We start from the raw sequence: 12,727 nt of genomic DNA, 5'->3' as shown, positions 1-12,727 counted from the left end.
CCAGCCATTCAGAGCACATGTTTGCCTGGTCCAGCAGCGTGAATCATTCCATTCGTCTTGTGCCTAGATCTTGGTGAAGGAGGGCCCTCTCTGCTCCATGCCCAGGCATTTCTCCAGCCATTCAGAGAACTCAGTCACCTGGATTAGCAGCCTGAGCCACCCCACCCTTCCTGTTCAGAGACTGTTGCACAGGTGCCTTCTACGCTACACTCCTAGGCTGATCTCCAAGCATCTGGAGAACCCAGTCTCCTGGATTAAAAGTTTAGGGCCCACCCTCTCCCTGTGGAGAACTTGGGGCTGAAGAGGTTTCTTAGCTTCATGCCTACACATAACTCTAGACACGGAGTGGCCACCCACTGAATTCCCTATCAGTGCTGGTGCTTGTGCCTGCCATCAGGGGGCCTGTAGGTGGATCTGCTCACTCAAGACCCACCCATTTCCCCCCACTCCTCCACGGATGAGCAGGGAGTTCAAACCACTATGCCCACCATGAATTAGTCCATTGCCTGAGACAAGGGAGAGAGTGTCGATCAATAAACAAGAATCAGGTATATACTCTTAATGACTCACAATGGCCACAGCCAGCTTTTACCCATAACCACCATCTACTGGCTTGTAAGTTGAATTGCACAGCCCGATATAAAACGTGTTATCAGAATTGCATAGAGCTGTAGAGGCAAAACCAAAAGACACAGTCACACTTCCTAGAGAGTAACAGCAAGAAAAAGGGAAATTTAAATAAAAACAATAATATTATAGGGAAAGAAAGAAAGAGAAATATATTCTACCCACATGAAGATAATTATGAATATTAAAAGTGCCAGTGTCTCCAGTTAAGATGAAACAAGTGCAAAAATTCTGGCAATATGAAAAATCTGAATGTAGTGACACTAGTCAGGATCACAACAGCTCTCCATCAAAAGTCCCCTAACCAAAATGGAAACTCAGAAATGGCAGATAAAAAAGTCAAAGCATGTATTGCAAGGAAGATCAACAAGGCCCAAAACAAGCTTAGAAATCAACACCAAGAAACCTCTAAAACAATCCAGGAAATTAATAAAGAAATAAGCATCTTAAGAAATCAATCAGAGCTTCTGGAATTGAAAAACTCACTTAAGAAATTTCAAAATACAATTGAAAGCTTTGTCAAGAGATGAGGACAAGCAGAAAACTAGTCTTGCAAACTAACCTAGTCAAATAAAAATTTCAAAGAAGAATTTAAAAATTGAAAAATTCTGAGAAATATGGGATTATTTAATTTAAACTCATGAATTATTGGGATTCCTGAGAGAGAAGGAGAAAAATAACCACAATCATAAACACTAGTTTGGACATAGACCCTGGCAAAGAACTTATTACTAAGTCAACTGCAATTTCAAGATAAACAAAAATTAACAATTGAAACCTAATTAAACTGAAGTGCTTCTGTGTACAAAACAAACAAAAACCTATCAAGAGAGTAAGCAAAAATCCTACAGAATGGAAGAAAATATTCACAAACTATGCATCTGGCAAAGGTCTAATATATAGACTCTATGAGGAAGTTAATCATTCAGAAAGCAAAAAAGTGGGAAAAGATATGAACAGACACTTATCAAAAGAAGACAAATAAGCAGTCAACAAACATAAAAAATGCTCCACATAACTTATCATAAAAGAATACAACAAAACCACAATGAGATACCATCTCACACCAGTCAAAACGCCTACAATTAAAAAAAATCAAAGAACAACAGATGTTGGTAAGGCTATAGAGAAAAGGGCAATGCTTATACATGATTGGTGGGAATGTAAATTAGTTCATAGATTATGGAAAGCAGTTTGGAGGTTTATCAGAGAACTTAGAACTACCATTTAACCCAACAATCCTATTATTGGGTACCTCTCAAAAGAAAACAAATTGTTCCACCAAAAAGACATATGAACTCATATGTTCATTGTAGCACTATTCATAATAGCAAAGAAATGGAATCTGTTTAGGTGCCCATCAGTGGCGGATTGGATAAAGAAAATGTGGCATGCAGACACCATGGAATACTACACAGCCACAAAGGAGAATGAAATCATGTCCTTTGCAGCAACATGGGTGCAGCTGAAGGTCATTACTCCAAGTGAATTAATGCAGAAATGTAAACACTGAATACATCATGTTCTTACTTATAAGTGAGAGCTGTATCTTGAGAACTCATGGACATAAACATGTAAACAATAGACCCTGGGGACTACTAGAGGGGAAGGAAGAGAGAGGGGCAAGGACTAAAAATATAAATAGACCCCCGGGACCATCATAGGGGGAAGGTAGGGAAGTGGATAAGGGCTAAAAATCTAAATAGGCCCTGGAGACTACTAGAGGAGGAAGGGAGGGAGGGGGTCAAGGGTTAAAAATCTCAATGTTGGGTATGCACTCAGTACCTGAGTGATGGAATTATTTGTATCCCAAACTTTAGCATTACTTAATATACCCAGGTAACAAATCTTCACATGTAGTTCCAGAATCTAAGACAAAAGTTGAGAGAAAAAAAAGAGTTTCTGTAACTCATTGAGAAGTTGGGTCTTCATTCTCAAGAGTCCTTTGTATACATGTTAAATAAATGTGTATGTCTTTTTTCCAAAAAAAGAGAAAATAACTTCAAAAATAGGGTAATGCTGGTACATTTCTGCATTATATCCTCTATAATTCATTGTTAACATAAATCGTATACATGTGTATTGATATAAAATATTTAAACCATAAGAGTGTTTTCAGAATATACTAAACACTTGCAAATATTTTTTCCATAGGTTATTGGGGTAGAGGTAGTGTTTGGTTATATGAGTAAGATCTTTAGTGGTGATTTGTGAGATTTTGGTGCACTCATCATCAGAGCAGTATATGCTGTACCCTATTTGTAGTCTTTTATCCCTCACCCCCTTACCATCCTTCCCACCATGTCCCCAAAGTCCATCATATCATTTTTACACCTTTGTGTCCTTATAGATCAGCGCCCACATATCAGTGAGAAAAAACAATGATTGGTTTTCATTCCTGAGTTACTTCACTTAAAATAGTGGTCTGTAATCTCATCCAGGTGACTGTGAATGCCATTAATTCCTTTTTTTATGGCTGAGTAGTATTCCATCATATATCTATATACCACAGTTTCTTTATCCAGTCATTGATTGATGGACATTGGGGTTGATTCCATGATTTTCTACTTGCAAATATTTGAGTGCCTTTTCCTCCCCCAAATGCGTCTTCGGTATAAAAACTATTTCCCTCCCTTAGGTGTGAATCAAAATTTATTTTCTCTCTCTATATTTATTTAGTTGTGCAAATTATCTGAGTTTACATTATACAATTGATGATAAAATTAATTTGCATGACGATAAAAGGTTATTAAGATGAAAACAAAGAGAAATGATATTTGTAATTATTATTGCATGAAGCTCAAGTGTCCGAAATTTCCATGGACTTAAATAAGTTTTATCCTTCATTGCTGTAGATACAACTGACGTCCATAACATATAAATGGCAAGGCTACCATGTTACAAAACTCGATGGTGGTGGGAGATACCATTTAAATTATAGTAAATGTGAATGCCATCATAGAACTGTGCAGTGAACAACCTATGTAATGATATGTTACGGTATGATATGATACAATTCCAACTTATCACATTTGTATCCATGAAGTCCTGAAGTTGCTTCACATTTTCCTTTTTAGTTGCCCTGGGTTATGAATTGAATACAAATTGTGGAATAATTTCCACTCTGATTTCTGGCTGTAGTTGAGAGTGTCGTATTTTTTACTATGAAAAAGACTTTGAGCTTGTTGTAATTTATATGCCTTCTACTTCTTTTAAAAAGTGTTGGTAAGAATTTTAAACATGACTAAGAAGAAAATTAGAATGCCTTGGTTGTAATTAATAAAACTGCATAGCTTAAATGTTTTATTATTAGCTTCTTATCTGCCAGGACTCAAAATTGAAAGTAAACAAATGAAAAGTGAGTTCAGAGGGGAAAATAAATAGTTAAAACAATTATATATGTGTGTGAATGTTGTTTTAAAGGAAAATGTAATAGTATATATTACTTCGAAATTAAATTGGTCCTTAGATAGCAACACATGGCAAAATTTATTGTACTCTCATATAGACAGTATTTAAAATAATAATTTGTGTCTAAGAGAATGAAATGGTTTTATGCCATTCTCCACCCCCTCCCACATATAACATCCATTTGTGCATTTCTGCAAAAGACATGTGACAGATGGGGAAGTAAAAATTGATTAATAGTGGTAATAAAATAAATGGAAGGCAATACTCCCTTGGGTTACCCTGTCATTCTTTATGACCTCAGGATGTGAAAGTCATACTCACTGTGTCTGTTTGCATTCATAATCTCCTAGACCTAATAATGTAAGTCTCCCTTACTATGATGTAAAGTTGTGTATGTAATAAATGTGTGTGTGTTTGTGGAAGAGACAGAAGTAGATAGATAAACTGAGAGACAGAAATAGGATAATATTCTATTATTTATACATAAGTAACATTCTATTACAGATAATATATTTACAATTCTTTTCCTTGTGAGAAAAGTCTTTTACCTAAATCTTTTAGTTTGCCTTGAGATTCACTCATAAAATCTAATTATTGCTTTCTGAATAATTCTTTCCAAGTATATAAAGCACATTTGACCATACCATTATGTTTATATAGCCAGATGGCTCATAAATAAATCATTATAGGATTCTAGATTCTGGGTTCTTAAGTATTACGTTATTTCATTCACCCTGCATTTTAAGTGCTTTGATTAGAATAAGATAATGGGCTATATTATTAATGAACTATGATAAGATAAACTCATGTAATATTAATGAACATTTAAATTAAAAATATTCTTTAAAAGTAATGCAATTTACTGGATACATTATTATGAACATTACTCTTTAAAAGATTTTATGCATTACATAAAAGCAAAGAAATTAAAATAATTTCAATATATTTTGGAAAATATGTGAATAATTTTCTTATATGAATCTATTTATAATCTTTCTTTCCATTTTGTTTTTATTACTTCCTATCTCCTATCTCTATGTCCTTCATAATTGAAGACTCATACAAAGTTTAATGTAGAAATATTATTTAAATAATATTTTTTATCATTTTCCCATGATAGTGCATATTCTTCCAAGCAATACAATATAGTCAATTTCTATGGATCCCTTTAGAAAATAATTTGTTTACACAAAGTCTTGTATACAGCAAGTAGAATAATGTATGTTCAATAAAAATTGTATGTTCTGCCAAGCTTGTTTATAAATGCTTAAATTTACATGGTGATTTTTTTCTGGACTTAGAGGGACTTTTCCCACATTAGTGGAGCAAAAATAAACTTTAGGAATAAGCAGGTTTGGGTTCAAATTCTGTCTCTACTATTATTACTGGTCTGTGACTTTCAGCAAATTAATATTCTTTTTAGCTTTTGCTTTTTCATATGTAAAATGGCATAATATAATCTACATTCTTGCGTTGAGTATTAAGAACATATATAAAGCTGACATTGTACCTGTTGCATAATGATAAATATTAAAATACACCCTACTTTATAAAGTAGGAGTTTAGAACTTCACGTACAGACTTGTGTCTAATAGATATGATTATGTATTTAAAGCAATTAAAACTCTGGGCTAAATAAATGAAACTTTATTCTGCTCGTCCCTTTACATTTTCAAGGTAAAACCCCTGTCATCCTTAAAAACTCAGTTGCTTCCTTTTCAAAACTCTTCCTGGGACAACACCCAGGGCTAAAGTAGAGTAACATACTTCTTTTTGCACTCTTATGGACGTTTATATCATTTTCCACTATAATATTAAGTATATTATATTCCATTTATCCATTCAGATATATATTTGGATTTCCATTATAAGATTTTATATAATATTTAATTTTATCTTTATTAAATTTTTTCAAGGTTAGTATTAGTTCTTGAATAGTTTAAAGCCCACTTTTCTTTTCCCTTTCAAAGATTGATATTATAACAGATTTTTTTTCTCCTAAGAAAGTACTATGACCTGGGCATGGTGGCTCATACCTGTAATCCCCGCACTTCAAGAAGCCAAGGCGGAAGAATCTCCTGAGTTCAGGAATTTGAGACCAGCCTTGCCAACATGGTGAAACGCTGTCTCTACTAAAAGCACAAAAATTAGCCAGCTGTGGTGGTGGGCACCTGTAATCCCAGCTACTCAGGAGGCTGAGGCAGGAGAACCTCTTGAACCCAGGAGGTGGAGGCTGCAGTGAGCTGAGATCATGCTACACTCCAACTTGAGTGACAAGAGAGAAGTTCTGCCTCAAAAAAAGAAAAAAGTACTATGAAATCTACAAGGTTTTGGTGTACAATAGCATCTTTTTTCATAAAATATATCATATAATACAATGACATAAATTCTCTTAATTAGAATTATAGGGAGACTTCCAGATTCTGAAATATGGACACGGTGAAACTTGTATTCTAGTATATAAGAATGTATGTTAATCAAACAAACACTTGTGAAAGGTAAGTACCACAGAATAAATATATATATTATGATAGATTTATAAGTGGGTCTTGATCTAGTTACAGAAATATTTCACAGCTTTTGGAAGAAGTGAAGAATGAACAAGTTTAAAACATTAGTAGCACTTTATAAGGAGAAATAGAAGAAATGTGATTTTCCAGGAAGGTATAATGGTACAAAAGTCTGCAGTGGGGAAATAGTAACTAATACAGGTTGTTACTAATATCTACTCCAATGAATGGGATGTGTTATTGACTTTATTTACTCTCTTTCTCAGAATGTGGGGCTTTAATTTAGCTCTTTTCTAATAAGAAACTCTGACCTTACTGGCCATGAACCAATATGGGATTTTGCCAACTCCCCAGTAAACCCACTCCAGCAATCCATTGGCAGTGAGAGAAGTGACCTCTAACCTTACCCATTGGCGCAGTAGACCACACTGAGCTGGATTTGGATTAAGACTTTATTAATTGCTTGTTCATTCTAACAGGGAATTCATGGTGACTTTAGATCCAAGTAGAATCTATAGCAACTCAAGACCATATCCAATTGTCCTTAAAATAACTGAATATTTTCTTTCTCTTTCCGTACTGTTATCCAAGTACGTGAACATAGGTACCTTTGGGAAAAGGCTGGGACATTATCAGCATATGTACTTCTTCTGGTGTTTCAGTTTCCTTCTGCCTGGATACATACGTCTCCCTCACATAGTGGATTTTAGGTCTAAAAATTGCTGCAGATCCAGAAACTAGGCAAGTGTTTGTAACTATTTTTTTTTTTAAAGAAGTCACTGACATTAGCCTCCTAGTTGTCTTTTATCTTCCTGGTCGCTATGTGCTCACCTATCTACATTGTCTTCCCTGGCCACACCTGTCCTATAGACATCTATCACTAAGTTTCCCAGTGGTACTGGTGCCAATTGACTAGTGAATTCCTTATTGCTTTGGTAATAAAAATAACCTATGGCCCATCCCAGGGACTACAGTAGATTTCCTGGCCTTGTATAGAATAAAATCTGTATAATTTCACTTCTCTAGATCTTTTGGCCCCCATCTTCTACTGTTTACCACGACACTTATTCTTCACTTGTGTATGTCATCATTTTATCCAAGCTTCTTTGATCTGTTCTAAGAGCCTATTTACTTTGTTTCTCAAAGTCCTCGCCAGGGTTTTAGATTTTATATTACTGGATAAACTCTCCCTTGAACAATTTTCTGCACCTTCCTGATTTGGCAACCTCATGATCCAGCCCCTCGTACGTTGCCATTCTCCTGCTAGCACATATTGTTTTGACCCTACACCTCCTCCTGAGTTAAGTTGCTTTTCTCTGCAGGTAGGTCCTGTGCTTCCCTATCTTTGGTGTGTCATGACCACAGGGAGAAATGTGTGAACAGATACTCAGGAGACTCTTGTTTTATCACAACACAAAGTCCTCTGCCCATTGTCAGAGAACAAGACCACTCACTATCTTTCAACAGGATGCAATTATGGGATGAGAGATTTTCAAGTACATTAATCCATACATCATCGTCCCCTGTATCAGGACACAATCTTTTCTGTATCAGTGATAACCTCAGTGTGGTAGACTTGCCTAATTTGAGAATGTATTCTTATTAGAGCTCTTAGATTAAGTGCTGTATTTTATCTTTTGATTTTTTTTACCTTCCAACTTCAGAGGATGAAAGTCTCTTTACATGCTAAAAAGGAGGCCCTCTGCCTCACACATATTTTTGTTAAGTCATAATGAACCACCCTAAATAAGAACGATCCAATTCCAGTGTCTTAATTGCTCTTACCATTGTACCCCTCATTACATTCACCAGTACCTTTCATCCCACAGGCACACTAGCACGATTCATTTATTAATCAAAGTTGAACAACTGCATTTCAATCTACCAGAGACTTCCATGCTTTGCATACCACTAGGGATGATGTCCTCATCACTATCTTAGAAGTAGGTAATCCAGGTCCAGTGTCTCGTTGTAACATTTGTTTTCTTGCACGCATCCTGATGTAAATCCTGGCAGCTCAGGTTTCCTTGTGATGTACCTTAGTGTGCAGAAAACTCACTTAGAAGTATTCTCAGTGTAACAGTCTTTGACGGAAGAGAAGAAAATAGGGTGTGGAAGAAAGGGAATTTGGACTTCGATGTCATTACAGAAAAGCTCTAGATTATCCATAGGGAGCTCTGCGACTTGAATCAATCTCTCTTCAGTGTTCTCTGGAGTTTGGGTGAGGCGAGCAGGGTTTTATACCCTCAAATTAGCTAGTCATTACATGTGGGTTGCCTCCTGGAGGGGCACATTAACTTGGACATGAAAGCCTTCTTCAATAGAGGACAAATCCTGGAGATGACCCGCTGAGGAAAATCTGCTGCCACATTCCCTGGATGTGGGGAATATGTCATTTAGTCCTGGTGTGGGGCTGGGGATCCGTGTGATGTAGCCAAGAGTATGTGACAATCAATCAGCTGAGGACACACTGTAAGAGAATAATGGGAGCAAAAGATGAATTTAACCTGTACCAATGCAGAATCAATTATATTAATTACATTTGGATCATTGTTTTCTAATAGGTAAAAAAGTAAAAAAAAGGCTGGATATACCCATTTCTCAGATCTCGTAGTATCATTCCCAAAAAATCATTTTATTGATTTCACATTCAACCAAGTTATAATGTTCTCAAAGTAGTATATATGTAATATAGATGATATTTGTAATTTATTATATGATACAAAACATTGCACAGTACAAAACAGTGTGCGTGTGTGTGTGTGAAGTGATCATATCTAGTGCATTAAAGATTTTGCTGCTAAAATTAGACAGAATGGATAAGCAATAAATTGAAAATTTTATGTCTTATTGCTTGATGATACTCCATATTAAAGGAAAGACAAAATGAAATAATGACAGGAAAAGGGAAGCAAACTCTTTTAAAATATCTTACCAAAATAAAAGGGAAAATGAGCAACACTTTAAAAAATTTTTGCATTTCAGTAGGGGTAAACAAAGCCTTTTTGTACTCTATCAGATATTTTTTCTTATAATCTAATATAAAGTATTCTGGTACATAGAGACAAAATAATTTTAGTTAAGATGCTAAACTGAATTTATTGCTTTGGATTACAGAGGCTGGAAGAAGAATTTAAGCCTTAATACTCTATCATATTTTTCTTTGACCTTCACAAAGAAAATGAAGGTGAAATGCGGTTCATATTTTTTCATCAAAATTGAAAAGGAAGATATCCCTTTGCTCTCCAGAATAGCATGAAATTCTATAAAATAGATACAAGAAGTCAAGCAGAACTGGAACCTAGTATTTCATTACACTAACCAATGAGAAGTGAAATTTTACTTAAGAATCAAAGGTAGAAGAAGACACGCATGGCTGCTGTCTGTGGATGATTAGCTGCTGACGGCATTGAAGGTCTATTCAAGTTTGCTATGTGCACATGGCCATGAGATGTTAGGAAAGTACATTTCTACCATGATAGGATATACTTTGGTTATTTTTTCCCAGAAATATGAAAAGCATTATTTGTATTTTTATCTTTACATAACACCACATATATACTATCAATTATATATATACACACATATATACATAATATATACATATGTATATGACTATATACACACATATATAATATCTATATAATTCATTATATTTACAATACATAGGTTCAGGTTATTCTATGAAAGAAAATGTATTTCACTAAAATAGATTCTGGTAACTAAACTACCAAAATACATAGGCAGCCTTGGTAGAAACAAATGTGACAAAGAGCTGGAGTGGGAGAATTGTGACCATTTGAAGCCTGAGTGTAGAAATAACCTCAAATGGAATTTCCTGTTGAATTTAGAAATGGTTCATTGCTTCTGCTTGTGTATTGTTTATGTGAAACTGGAGCTAAATAAACCAATCCATGACCTGCTTTATCTGCCAAACGGATTGAACATTTACTCTCTCTGCCTCAAAGGCTTGTCATTTCAGTTTAGCCTTGCAGATGGCACATCCATTTCCCTGAAACAGAGCCACGATGTAGTGGCTTGCCAACATTTCCTGCTAAAGTTCACCCTCAAAGTACACATAGCCATGTTTCACTTTCTCAGCCAGTATTCCACAGCATCAATTTGACATCTCTCTGTTTTTCTGGTCACTCTATAAAAATCTGTGTTACCAACCATTCTTTTAAGTGTACTACTGAGAAAATCATAGTGTCAAGAAACCTATCTCTATCTCTGAGAAACTGACTTTACCTAAAAACCTAAAGAATCATTGTGAATGTGTTTGACAGTAAGTCTGAGAGGAGAGCCTATTTTTCTGAAATAGTTCATGTGTTCAAATGCCACGTGAAAGAAGCAGCCTCTGCTCCATTTAAATGCTTTTAGTTGGAATACTTCTATTATCCAAACTATATGAATTAATTTTTTTTTTTTTTGAGACAGAGTTTCGCTCTTGTTACCCAGGCTGGAGTGCAATGGCGCGATCTCGGCTCACCTCAGCCTCCACCTCCTGGGTTCAGGCAATTCTCCTGCCTCAGCCTCCTGAGTAGCTGGGATTACAGGCACGTGCCACCATGCCCAGCTAATTTTTTGTATTTTTAGTAGAGATGGGGTTTCACCATGTTGACCAGGATGTTCTCAATCTCTTGACCTCGTGATCCACCTGCCTCGGTCTCCCAAAGTGCTGGGATTATAGGCGTGAGCCACCGAGCCCGGCCACTATATGACTTAAGATAGGCATGTAAGCCATATTAACATTAATGTCTTGAAATGCTTGAAAGAACATTTGGATCTTAGTGATATTTTATTCTTTGTCAAATGAGAAGATGCTTTGTAAAAGAGAGAACAAGATTGCTTTTGTAAGTTGAGGAATAAATGTATGTGACATAAGGTAACAAATTCATTACATCTATATGACTCTTATTTTTGAAAATTCCAATTGCTGAAATTTCAAAAGTGAAATTTTTATTTGTATATTAAATTAGTATAGTACAATTTCATATTTACATCTTAATAATCAAATACTTATTACCATAATTAATAAATGGAGTATCTTTTTTCAACCTGTTTTATTGAGAGTCACTTGATCTTAATAAAGACTATGGAAAGTATTTAAATGTGAAATGGTTTAACATCAGGGTGCTAGATTGGACCAGGGATGAGAGGTGACAGAGGGAAAGAAAACAAGTAGTAAAAGGACAGTTTGAGGCAACACAATGAAACCTTATAATTCAGCCTAGATCATCTCTATTCAGAGGTAGAAGACATATAAGTTGACTATTTTCCCTACCTCACCACCTCTTTGTACTCTGACCAAGATTGCTTCTAAAGTCTATGAACTCAGATTTGTTTCAAATTTTGGTTATAATGATCACACAAGCAATGCCTGTGGATGTCATTTAAGGGAAAAACGAAAAAAAGTTAAAATCAAAGAGGAAATGAGAAAAGACTTACAAAGAAACATATCTGATGAATGTAGTAGAGTCCTGCCTTCAAATTGCTCAGGTGTAAGGTGCAGTACCGTGTTTTGTATATCCCAATAAGCTCATTGACCCAGTATTCAAAGGCTTTGTGTTTGCCCTAGGTTATATCTCAGATTTTGATGGTGCTTTGCTTATTTAACTTACATAACACGAGAGAAAATTTTAATATGCTCTGGTAATTTATTTTACCCCCAGTAATAAAAAAATAATTTTGCCTTTACATAACTTTTCCTGAAGTGAATTCTGTTTTTTAGAATATTTAAATGTTTTTAATAGTTAAAAAAAAGTGTGCTTTCTGATGCTCCCAAGTGACTATTTAATATTCAAGTCCTCATTTTCATCAAAAATTTATTAAATTTGATTACCTTCTTTTGGAGGCAACCAGTACAATATTAACTTCAAAAAGTTATTTTTATTTTTCCATTTCTCACTGTCTTAATCTAATTTTTAAGTTGATATTGGAAAACAGGAGATACACTAAAGCTTATTTTAAAACAAAATCAATGCACGTGCAGGCAGCCTGTGATACATCTGCTGATTTTTTTATAAAAGTATACCAATATGGTGGCTCAAGCCTATAATCCCAGCACTTTGGGAGGCTGAGGTGGGTGGATCACGAAGTCAAGAGATCAAGACCATCCTGGTCAACATGGTGAAACCCCGTCTCTACTAAAATACAAAAAATTAGCTGGGCATGGTGGC

Source organism: Sapajus apella, unplaced genomic scaffold, assembly GCF_009761245.1.
Source record: "Sapajus apella isolate SASKATOON/1434 unplaced genomic scaffold, GSC_monkey_1.0 scaffold11, whole genome shotgun sequence".
In the NCBI taxonomy this organism is placed as follows: Eukaryota; Metazoa; Chordata; class Mammalia; order Primates; family Cebidae; genus Sapajus; species Sapajus apella.
The sequence above is the reverse complement of the archived record's forward strand: the minus strand, read 5'-3'. Positions refer to the sequence as shown.